Source organism: Triticum urartu, chromosome 5A, assembly GCF_056163025.1.
Source record: "Triticum urartu cultivar PI428250 chromosome 5A, HENAU_Tu73, whole genome shotgun sequence".
In the NCBI taxonomy this organism is placed as follows: Eukaryota; Viridiplantae; Streptophyta; class Magnoliopsida; order Poales; family Poaceae; genus Triticum; species Triticum urartu.
This window is the reverse complement of record NC_141877.1, coordinates 640,084,309-640,096,844: the sequence shown is the minus strand read 5'-3', so window position 1 is coordinate 640,096,844 and position 12,536 is coordinate 640,084,309. Positions and strand designations below refer to the sequence as shown.

At 46.7% G+C, this 12,536-nt stretch overlaps 1 long non-coding RNA gene across 1 annotated transcript; it reads left to right on the top strand.

Annotated features, from left to right (window-relative positions):
- The first annotated feature begins 758 nt into the window (after window positions 1–758).
- On the top strand, window positions 759–1,619 carry LOC147973645 (uncharacterized). The gene is made up of 3 exons (XR_015603673.1): window positions 759–955; window positions 1,064–1,121; window positions 1,209–1,619. It is a non-coding gene; the product is annotated as an uncharacterized LOC147973645 (long non-coding RNA).
- The last annotated feature ends 10,917 nt before the right edge of the window (window positions 1,620–12,536 follow it).

The window sequence follows — 12,536 nt, the reverse complement described above, 5'->3', positions numbered from 1 at the left end:
GACAAATTGCCGTCGATTCAGCTGGAAACGGGTCAAATTTGAACTGTAGCTGCCTCATAGTTTGCTCTTTATTTTTTCCAAAAAATATTTCTAGGTACATAAGTATCTATTTAATCAGAGAAACACCAAAAAAAATTCCAAGATTCAACCACTAGCTAGGAACGGTCAAGCCCGTTGTTTTGACCGCATTTTGAAACGGGCATAAAAAATTCAAAAAAAATCACAAAATTGGAAAACCTTCGCATTGTTTCATTATATGTGACCAAGTTTCCAGGAAAAATAATAAACTTGTAATACGGTAATTATTTTAAAAAAGTGTTCTCAGAAATGAGCTATCATGTCTGAAGATTCATGTATTTCAACCCAAACGATCAATCTTATCACTAGTAGAAAACAGGGCTATGGTCCAGGCCGGCTCAGCCCATTAGTCTCGGTTCAGTGTAGAACCGGGACTAATGTGGGCATTGGTCCCGGTTCGTGAGCCCAGGGGGCCGGCCGTACCACGTGGGCCATTGGTCCCGGTTCGTCTGGACCTTTTGGTCCCGGTTGGTGGGACGAACCGGGACCAATGGGCCTCGCTCCTGGCCCACCACCGTTGGTCCCGGTTGGTGGCCTGAACCGGGACCAAAGGCTCCCCTTTAGTCCCGGTTCTTGCCACAAACTGGGACCAATGGTGGTGCCTATATATACCCTCGCCCGCGAGCAGAGCACTCCAATGCTCTGTTTTTCTCTGGCCGGCGAGGGAGGGGTTTGTGGTGCTCTAGCTCACCTCCTATGCACATGAGGTGTTCGATGGAATGCCCGAGCCACACTACTTAAACTTTCTCCTCTCGAAGCTCGACCTCCAAGCTCCATTTTCCTCGAGATTTGTCTAGATTTAGCGGTCCGTCACGCCCCGTCCCCGTCTTCACCGCCGTCGATCACCCGCGCTGATCTCATCACCGACACCACCGTGGTGAGCCTCTTGTTCTTATCTTCTTTCTGAAAGGAAAAATATTCTTACTTGTCTGTTTAGATAGATACTTGTATCATTTTCTTACATTTATTATTGCATCTTATATAGTGCGATGGTTTTGGTATCCGCCCCCGTCGGCCCTCGTCCTGTCTATGATTCGGATTTGGTATGTATATTATCTTCATAACTATTGGTTCATTTATTGTTTATGAAAATTATGCCGACCAACGTGACATAGATTTTATTTATCTAGGATGTATGTGAATCGGAAATGCCAACCGACCCTATTGTTGAGAGGTTAAATTTAGTTGAAGAAGAAAACAATTTGTTGAAGGAAAAAATAAAAAAAATTGAGGAGGAGAAGATGATATTGGAGTTGCATGTTGCGGATGTCGTCGATGATCACAAGATCAAGATGGATGCAATGCGCTTGAAGATTAGAAAGATTAGAAAATATGCCATTCATACCGAGGCTTGGTATCATTATGCCGTTGGATCAATTGTTACCTTGGTTGCGATTATGATCGCATTTGTTTTCGCATTGAAATGTTTTACATAGTTTCAATGTATGGTTTAATTAATTAGATGCTCTGGAGAGCTATATGTTGTTAGATGAGAACTATGTATGCACTTTGGTTTTAATGTGATGATGAACTTCTATTAATTTGGACACTTAATTATATATAATGCACGCAGATGAACCGGCAATGGATGTACGGTGACAGACACACCCGCGAGTACATTAAGGGCGTGCATGAGTTTCTCGATGCGGCTGAGGCAAACAAGCAGAATGGTTTTATGTGTTGTCCATGCACTGAATGTGGGAATACGAGGTCTTACTCTAACCGGAAAATCCTTCACTCCCACCTGCTTTACAAGGGTTTCATGCCACACTATAATGTTTGGACGAGGCACGGAGAAATAGGGGTTATGATGGAAGACGGCGAAGAAGAAGAGTACGATGACAACTATGTGCCCCCTGAATACGGTGATGCTGCAACGGGGGGAGCTGGTGAAGATCAAGAGGAACCAGACGATGTGCCCAATGATGCTGCCACGGGTGAAGCTGCTGAAGATAAAGAGGAACCAGACGATGTGCCCGATGATGATGATCTCCGCCGGGTCATTGTCGATGCAAGGACGCAATGCATTAGTCAAAAGGAGAAGCTGAAGTTCGATCGCATGTTAGAGGATCACAAAAAAGGGTTATACCCCAATTGCGAAGATGGCAACACAAAGCTCGGTACTGTACTGGAATTGCTGCAGTGGAAGGCAGAGAATGCTCTGGGTGACAAAGGATTTGAGAAGCTACTGAAAATATTGAAGAAGAAGCTTCCAAACGATAACGAATTGCCCGACAGTACATACGCAGCAAAGAAGGTCGTATGCCCTCTAGGATTGGAGGTGGAGAAGATACATGCATGCCCTAATGACTGCATCCTCTACCGCGGTGCCTACAAGGATCTGAACGAATGCCCGGTATGCGGTGCGTTGCGGTATAAGATCAGACGAGATGACCCTGGTGATGTTGACGGCGAGCCCCTCAGGAAGAGGGTTCCTGCGAAGGTGATGTGGTATGCTCCTATAATACCACGGTTGAAACGTCTGTTCAGAAACGAAGAGCATGCCAAGTTGATGCGATGGCATAGTGAGAACCGAAAGAAAGATGGGAAGTTGAGAGCACCCGCTGACGGGTCGCAGTGGAGAAAAATCGAGAGAAAGTACTGGGATGAGTTTGCAAAGGACCCAAGGAATGTATGGTTTGCTTTAAGCGCGGATGGCATTAATCCTTTCGGGGAGCAGAGCAGCAATCACAGCACCTGGCCCGTGACTCTATGTATGTATAACCTTCCTCCTTGGATGTGCATGAAGCGGAAGTTCATTATGATGCCAGTTCTCATCCAAGGCCCTAAGCAACCCGGCAACGAAATTGATGTGTACCTAAGGCCATTAGTTGAAGAACTTTTACAGCTGTGGAATGGAAACGGTGTACGTACGTGGGATGAGCACAGACAGGAGGAATTTAACCTTAAGGCGTTGCTGTTCGTGACCATCAACGATTGGCCCGCTCTCAGTAACCTTTCAGGACAGACAAAAACAAAGGATACCATGCATGCACGCACTGTTTAGATGACACTGAAAGTATATACCTGGACAAATGCAGGAAAAATGTGTACCTGGGCCATCGTCGTTTTCTTCCGACCAACCATCAATGTCGAAAGAAAGGCAAGCATTTCAAAGGCGAGGCAGATCACCGGAAGAAGCCCGCCATGCGCACCGGTGATCACGTGCTTGCTATGGTCAATGATTTATACTACGTAATCTTTGGAAAGGGTCCCGGTGGACTAGCTGTTCCGAATGACGCTGAGGGACACGCACCCATGTGGAAGAAGAAATCTATATTTTGGGACCTACCCTACTGGAAAGACCTAGAGGTCCGCTCCTCAATCGACGTGATGCACGTGACGAAGAACCTTTGCGTGAACCTGCTAGGCTTCTTGGGCGTGTATGGGAAGACAAAAGATACACCTGAGGCACGAGAGGACCTGCAACGTTTGCACGAAAGAGACGGCATGCCTCCGAAGCAGTATAAAGGTCCTGCCAGCTACGCTCTTACGAAAGAAGAGAAATAAATCTTCTTTGAATGCCTGCTCAGTATGAAGGTCACGACTGGCTTCTCGTCGAATATAAAGGGAATAATAAATATGCCAGAGAAAAAGTTTCAGAACCTAAAGTCTCATGACTGCCACGTGATTATGACGCAACTGCTTCCGGTTGCATTGAGGGGGCTTCTACCGGAAAACGTCCGATTAGCCATTGTGAAGCTATGTGCATTCCTCAATGCAATCTCTCAGAAGGTGATCGATCCAGAAATCGTACCAAGGCTAAGGAGTGATGTGGCGCAATGTCTTGTCAGTTTCGAGCTGGTGTTCCCACCATCCTTCTTCAATATCATGACGCACGTCCTAGTTCATCTAGTCGACGAGATTGTCATCCTGGGGCCCGTATTTCTACACAATATGTTCCCCTTTGAGAGGTTCATGGGAGTCCTAAAGAAATATGTCCGTAACCGCGCTAGGCCAGAAGGAAGCATCTCCATGGGCCATCAAACAGAGGATGTTATCGGGTTTTGTGTTGACTTCATTCCTGGCCTTAACAAGATAGGTCTCCCTAAATCGCGGTATGAGGGGACACTGACTGGAAAAGGCACTCTTGGAAGAGACTCAATAATATGCAGGGACGGATATTCTTGGTCTCAAGCACACTACACAGTTCTACAGAACTCTACCTTGGTGACCCCGTATGTCGATGAACACAAGAACAGTCTGCGCTCCAAACACCCGGAGCAGTGCGACGACTGGATTACATGTGAACACATCACGACTTTCAGCAGTTGGTTGGAAACACGTCTCAGAGGTGACAACACTGTTTGTGATGAGTTGTACTTGTTGTCCAGGGGACCATCTTTGACTGTATTGACTTACAAAGGATACGAGATAAATGGGAATACATTTTACACGATCGCCCAAGATCAAAAGAGCACCAACCAAAACAGCGGTGTCCTCTTTGATGCAGCAACCGAGAGTGGAAATGACACATATTATGGTTACATAGTGGACATATGGGAACTTGACTACGGACCTGATTTTAAGGTCCCTTTGTTTAAGTGCAAATGGGTCAATCTGTTAGGCGGCGGGGTACAGGTAGACCCACAGTACGGAATGACAACAGTGGATCTGAAAAATCTTGGGTACACTGACGAACCGTTCGTCCTAGCCAATGATGTGGCACAGGTTATCTATGTGAAGGACATGTCTACCCAACCGAGAAAAAGAAAAGATAAGGAAGCGAATACATCATACGATGAGCCAAAGCGCCACATAGTTCTTTCAGGAAAAAGGGACATCCTGGGAGTGGACGGCAAGACAGACATGTCTGAAGATTATGAAAAGTTTCATGAAATTCCTCCCTTCAATGTCAAGGCTGACCCAAGCATCCTGATAAACAATGAAGATTATCCATGGTTACGGCGCAATAAGCAAATGACACAAGCAAAGAAAAAGTGAAGACTTTCTCCCGCAATAAGCAAATGCTATGTGGGTGAAATTATGATACCATCCCAACTTTCAACTTTTTCAGAGTTCATTTGAAATGCTTTCATGTCTTATGGTTCGAAACTTTGATACTTCGAAAGTGATTGTCCATTTTGTACACGAAGTGCATCAAGTTTTTGTCGTAACCCTCTCTACTTTTTGGAACATGCTATGTGGGTGAAATGATGATACCATGCCAACTTTCAACCTTTTCAGAGTTCATTTTGAAATGCTTTCCAATTTCAGAGTCATTTAGCTCAAAGAATAAATTAATAGCAAACAGAATGAACTACAAAACTTTTATGAAAATAAAAACAATCAATTAAAATATTATGTTATGATCAACTAAATAAAACTATAATATTCTTCAATAGCAAAAAGAATATAATTTGTGTGACCTAAAATCAAACTATAAGTATTTAATTGTAAGTATAAATAAAAAATAAATAGCAAAGAAGAAAAAAATTCTAATTTTATAGTAAATTTATTCATAAACTAGTGATTCACACAAATTTTTAAAAATTCAAATTTAAACTATTTAAAATTTAAAACTAATGGCACTAATAGAAAGTTTATAATTTTTGTGACCTAAAAGCAAAAAGAAATCACTAAAAAAACTGTAATTATTTAGTTTTAAGTAGAAACAAAAAAATAAAAAACCAAAAAAATGTAGAAATAGAAAAGAAAAAACCAAAAAAAAATGCCACCTACTGGGCCTCCACGGCCTGAATACGACTAGAAACCCTACATGGGCCAGGATTCAGGCCCGCAGAGGCCCAACAGGCCCACAGGCAGTAGCAGTTTAGGCCCGAAAGCCTGCATTTCAGAGGAGCTCGAAAGGGGAGGCAGAGCAGCGCTTATAAACCAGTATCGGCGCCCTTCAGCTAGCGATGTGGGACTAAACTTCTGGGCGCGGGGCGCACAAGGGCATTGGTCTCGCCGCTTCCCGCCCTTTGGCCTGCCGAAAATTGACCTTTGGTCTCGGTTCGTGGCACCAACCGGGACTAATGCCCACCTTTGGTCCCGGTTGCTGCCACGAACCGGGACTAAAGCCTGTTCTATATAAGGAAGCACTTAAGCATTTTTTCATTCTCATCCTGCAGTTGCCCCGACGCCGCCCGCCCCCATCGTCGCCGTCGCCCGCGCCCATCGTCGCCGTCGCCCGCGCCGCGCGCCGCCCCGGCCCGCCCTCGTCGTCGTCGCCCTCGTCCCTGCGCCGCCCCGCACCGCCCTCGTCCCTGCCCCGACGCCGCCCGCCCCCATCGTCGCCGTCGCCCGCGCCGCGTGCCGCCCCGGCCCGCCCCGGCCCACCCCCGTCGCCGTCGCCCACGTCGCCCGCGCCGCGTGCCGCCCTGACGCCGCCCGCCCCCATCGTCGCCGTCGCCCGCGCCCATCGTCGCCGTCGCCCGCGCCGCGCGCCGCCCCGCCGTCGCCGTCGCCGTCGCCCGCTCGCCCCCATCGTCGCCGTCGCCCGCCCGCCCCCATCGTTGCCGTGGCCGTCGCCCGCGTCGCCGTCGCCGTCGTCCTCTGGTCCAGCCGCGGCGCCCTAGCTAGCATATTTTTTTGTTATATGCTTTTTTTTCTGTTATATGCTTTTTTTTCTGTTATATGCTTTTTTTTCTGTTATATGCTTTTTTTCATGTATATATGCAAAAATAGTAAATATGAAAGAATATAGGATTTTTTTCATATGATTTTTTTCATAGATTTTTTCTGTTCATATGCAAAAAATAGTAAATATGAAGGAGAAGAAAGAATATAGGATTTTTTTCTGTTCATAGATTTTTTTGGTGATATTAATTATTGTAAATATGAAAATGTTTGTGTATTCATATGAACAAATGAATTAGAAGAGGGAGAAGAAGAGGGGGTCGAGAGGGGGTCTAGGGTCGCCGAGGGGGGAGAGGAAGACGGGGAGAAATAAATAAGAAGAAGAAAAAAGAAGAAAAAGAAGAGGAGAAGAAGAAAGGAATAGAGGAGAAGAAGAGAAAAATAGAATATATATTCTATTTTATCTTTTCTCCTCTATTCCTTTCTTCTATTCTATTTTCTCTTTTCTCCTCTATTCCTTTCTTCTTCTCCTATTTTTCTTCTTCTTTTTTTTCTTTGACACGTGGGGGGGGGGGGGTCGAGAACGCCGGACATTCATGAGAGAGGCGAGGAAGAAGGGGAAGAAGAAGAGAGGAAGAAGAGGAAGTCTTCTCCTCTATTCTTTCTTCTCTTCTTTTTTCTTCTTCTTCTTCTTCCTCTTTATTTTATCGGGAACGAGGGTCGTCGAGAGGGTCACCGAGCGGTAGAGGAGAAACCCTAAATAGAAAGTATCATCGGTGTGAGATACATGTACCGTCGGTGTCGAACACTACATCCACATCCCACAAGTGGCGCGGGCTTCGACCCCCACGTCACTTGTGGGACGTGGATGTAGTGTCCGACACCGAAGGCCACATGTATCTCACACCCACGATACTTGCTAGCTATTTAGGGTTTCTTCTTCTTCTTCTTCTTCTTATTAGCCGGAAGTAGAGAGAGGTTTCCTAGTGTCAAAGTATTGAAGAAATCCATGCCTTCATCATTAGCCGAAAGTAACCAGGGCATGTTGGTACGAAGTTCTGCAAAGTTATTCTGGAATGGAGTCCCGGATAGAATAATCCGCTTTTTGGCACAAATTCAGCAAAGGCCTTCCAAATAGCGATATTCGGAAGGCTCTTGCTGAACTTTGTACCAAAAAGCGAATTATCCTATCTGGGACTCCGTTCCAGAACAACTTTGAAGAGCTTCGTACCATCATGCACATGTTACTTTCGCCTAATGATGAAGACATGGTTTTGTTGAATCCTTTGACACTAGGCAACCTCCCGACCCCTCGGCGATCCTCTCGAACATGAGAGGAAGAAGAGGGTCGTCTAGGGGTCGAGGGTTCCAGGGTCGTCGAGGGTTCGAGGGGTCGAGGATCGCCGAGGGGTCGAGAGAGGTTTCCTAGTGTCAAAGTATTGAAGAAATCCATGCCTTCATCATTAGCCGGAAGTAACCAGGGCATGTTGGTACGAAGCTCTTCAAAGTTGTTCTGGAACGGACTCCCAGATAGGATAATCCGCCTTTTGGTACAAAGTTCAGCAAGAGCCTTCCAATGAAGAGCTTCGTACCATCATGCACATGTTACTTTCGCCTAATGATGAAGACATGGTTTTGTTGAATCCTTTGACACTAGGCAACCTCCCGACCCCTCGGCGATCCTCTCGAACATGAGAGGAAGAAGAGGGTCGTCTAGGGGTCGAGGGTTCCAGGGTCGTCGAGGGTTCGAGGGGTCGAGGATCGCCGAGGGGTCGAGAGAGGTTTCCTAGTGTCAAAGTATTGAAGAAATCCATGCCTTCATCATTAGCCGGAAGTAACCAGGGCATGTTGGTACGAAGTTCTGCAAAGTTGTTTTGGAATGGAGTCCCGGATAGAATAATCCGTCTTTTGGTACCAATTCAGCAAAGGCCTTCCAAATAGCGATATTCGGAAGGCTCTTGCTGAACTTTGTACCAAAAGGCGGATTATCCTATCTGGGAGTCCGTTCCAGAACAACTTTGAAGAGCTTCGTACCATCATGCACATGTTACTTTCGCCTAATGATGAAGACATGGTTTTGTTGAATCCTGAGACACTACGCAACCTCCCGACCCCTCGGCGATCCTATCGAACATGAGAGGAAGAAGAGGATAAAAAAAGAAGAGGAAGAAGAAAAAAAGAGAAGAAAGAATAGAGGAGATCTTCTCCTCTATTCTTTCTTCTCCTCTTATTTTTCTTCTTCTTCCTCTTTTTTTATCGGGAACGAGGGTCATCGAGGGACATAGATGTAGTGTCATCGTTGTCGATATATACCCCCTCCCGATAGCTTACTATGATTAGGTAGCTAGTTCTACATTTGGCACTAATATATCCATCTATCATGTTTGAATAATAATTGCCATGTTGTAAATATTTGTAGAAACTATGGACACCGCCCTAGACGAAGCAACAAAAGAAGCGTTGTTGAGGGACATAATCGCAGAAGGAAGTGATGCCATCTCGTTGTTTCTGAACGAAACCGATGGTCTGGAAGGACAGGGTGAACAAGCTGGCTACGGTGACCTAATGCCGGTGCAAGAAGAAGAACATGAGGACGGCTCCGATGAACCAATGCCGGTGCAAGAAGGAGACCGTGATGACGGCTCCGGTGACCGAACCGAGTCCGGCCAGGTATATATATTAGTTAAGCCTATGCTGACTAGCTGATTGATGCATTCATTGTTTTGGTATGTACACATATTAATTAAGTCTTTGTTCTTTTTTCTAGCCCTCCGAATCGAGCACAACTTCGGTAAAGAGACGAGGCCCGAAGAAAAAGTTGAGCTCGGATGAAAAGTTTGAGATCATAGCAATCGCGCCCGACGGCCAACCTATTGAACCCCTCTGGACAAAGAGCGCATTTGTTGCTCAGTGCGGGGTTCTGGTTAGGGACAAGATCCCGATAAGCATCCAGCAATGGTTTAAGCCAGCTACAGAAGACCCTGAGGTGTCTTATGTCAATGATATGCAGAAAAATGATCTTTGGACTGAGCTGAAGTCAAATTTCACCCTACCGCCTGAGGATAATCCAGAGAACCCAGTTAAAGAGAAATTAATCAAGTCTTTTGCTCTGAAGAGGATGGCAGAACTATTCAGGAGGTGGAAGAAAGAGCTGAATAAGTTTGTCGAAAAAAATGAGACACCAGAATTCAAGGGCAGATATGAGAAGATCAGAGATCACTGGCCCGCATTTGTGGCCCACAAGACATCAGAAAAGAGTAAGAAGATGTCGGCGACAAACAAGCAAAATGCTGCGAAGAAGAAGCTTCACCATCGCACAGGGTCAGGTGGCTACCTCGTAGCCCGGCCTAAGTGGTCCAAGAGTGAGAATGATCTGGTTCATAAAGGGATCGAACCAGAGACAAATAACTGGCCAGACCGTTGCCGGACTTGGTTCTTCGGGGCTGGCGGAACCCTGGACCCTGAAACAGGGAAGTGCATTTGGACGAACGATCAAATGGACATACCAGTCAGTAAGCTTAAGCAGTATATCGAAGCAGCGCAGGAAGGGACGTTCTTTCCATACAGAGAGAACGACGAGCTCACAATGGCCCTCGGGAATCTTGAGCACCCTGGACGGACACGAGGCACGCCAGGCTCCGTTCCGTGGAAGGTTGGGTTTCCGGACGCAGGCGGTTACAAATCCCATGAGAGGAGGAAAAAAGTGCAGCAGACCCAAATGCAGGCGCTGCAAGCAAGGGTGGACGCGATAGAGGAACGAGAAGCAAATCGCAGCAAACGTACTGCCGAAGCCTCCCCCGAAGCTACCCCGCCATCTCAGCGCAGAAGCAGTGTGGCTTCCACCGAGCTGCTTCAGCTAGAGCATGCCTTGACGGCTCCTGCCAGCTATCCCATGGATGCTATCACGGAGTCTCAAAATTGCCACCTTATGACGCAATGGATGAATTTGAAGGTCAAGGCGGCTGTTGGCTCTGTTTATCCTACTGAACCCGGCGCAACTTTTCACTGCCGGCCGATTCCAGAAGGATATGCTAGGGTGATGGTGGATGAGATAACGGAGGGATTTGAGGACCTCCAGCTTGACCACCCTACCGGTGAAGGGGAGACTCGGCTGGGGTCTGCTCTGAAGACTCCATGCCTATGGCGGAAGGACCTCATCAACCTTCCGAACTGGACGCCACCGGCTCCTCCTCCTCCTCCGGCGAGTCAGGGCACTCCGCCTCCACCGCCTCCTCCTCCTCCGGCGAGTGACGATCAGGGCCCTCGGCCGGCTCCTTCTCCGGCGCGCGGCGGCACTCCGCCTCCTTCTCCGCCTGCGCCGACGCGCCCGAGCAGCCCGCCTCCTCCTTCTCCGCCTCGTCAGCAAGGGCGGAAGAGACCTGCCGCCGCTCCAGCTGCTCCGGCGCGTCGTAGTCCTTCTCCTCCGCCGCTTAAGCAAGTAAAGAAGACAACCGCTACGTCTGCTCGGGCGGCGTCTAGCAGTACAACCAGAGGCGGGAGGACATACAGATTCGGTCCTTCTCTGGAGACTCCAGAGAAGTTACCATACGAGAGGACCCAGGAGGAGAACACTGAGATCGCGCGAGAAGAAGTGAAGAAATTCTTTGAAGGGGTGAAAGCAAAGAAACATCCACCTCCGGAGGAGAAGGTAGATCGGGTGAAAGTGAAGCGCACTCTGGCTGCCCTGACAAAAACACCAAAGTCTGATTCGCCAAAAGGAAACTATGACCGCATTATTGGAAAGGAATTTGCCAAAGCGGAGCGGTCGGGAAGTACTGTCAGTGATCAAAGGCTGAAACAACGACGAGCTGGGAAACAAATTGCCCAACTCGGCGAACAAGCGAAGCAATCGTGCCCCCCGCTCAAGGTGCCTAGCCACAACGTCGATAATGATCCGAGGATGGTGCCCGGTTATAGCAATCCTGCAGATTACCTGCCCGACGAAGTACATTATGACCCCATGGACGTGCAGATACAAAGATACGAGTACGGGAAGCCTCTCGTCAAAGATGAAAGATCTCTATCAACGATGATGCAAAGATTGCATGATTGGTACTTGAAAATCTGCAGAGACTCTGGGGGGAGGAGTACTTTGTTTGCGAGAGTTAAACCGGAGCATGACCTCGTTGGAATTGATCTGTTGCCTGTTCCATTTGAGGAGTTCTATCAGTTCTTCAATCAATTGGCCCTCGATAAAGCAACTGTCACCTGCTACTGTCTGTAAGTAGTACTACTTCTGTCATTAAGTTTCTCTATATAGCTTAGCTCTTTCATTGCATGTATGTATAATCATCCTCACTATATTATGCAGATTGAAGATCATGAATTGAAGAAAAGACAAGTCGGTGATATTGGGTTCATTAACACAAATCTCATAGATGCAACTCAGGTTAAATTTCATGCCGCAGAAACCGAGGCCAGCATGCTAGAATCGTTGATAATAAATCAAAACAAAGATATAATACTCTTTCCTTACAACTTCAAGTGAGTGTTACTGTCTTGTGCGTATTCGGTTTCCCTTATATATTAGTCAAGGTTATAGTAATGTAATTGATGAGTTATGCATGCGTGTGCAGTTTCCATTATATTCTCCTACATATTAAGCTTGAGCAGGGACTAGTAACCGTCTTAGACTCAAGACGAAAAGATCCCAAGGACTATGCAGACATGACTCAAGTACTCGAGAAGTAAGTTAAATCGATCATTATCCACCATATCAGCAACTTTGTTCATTTCCTGATATATCAAGTAATTGTTTTCTTTGTCCGGCAGGGTTTGGAGAAAATTCACCAGAAAAGCTCCGGGACTGCCGAAGGAGCTGCAATTTAGACACCCGAAAGTAAGTACTAGCTATAGTAGCATTTTAAGCGCATCTACTAGTCATTCAAGCGCTAGTTTCATCAATACCATTTGGCATTCTTGCTTATCAGTTTGAT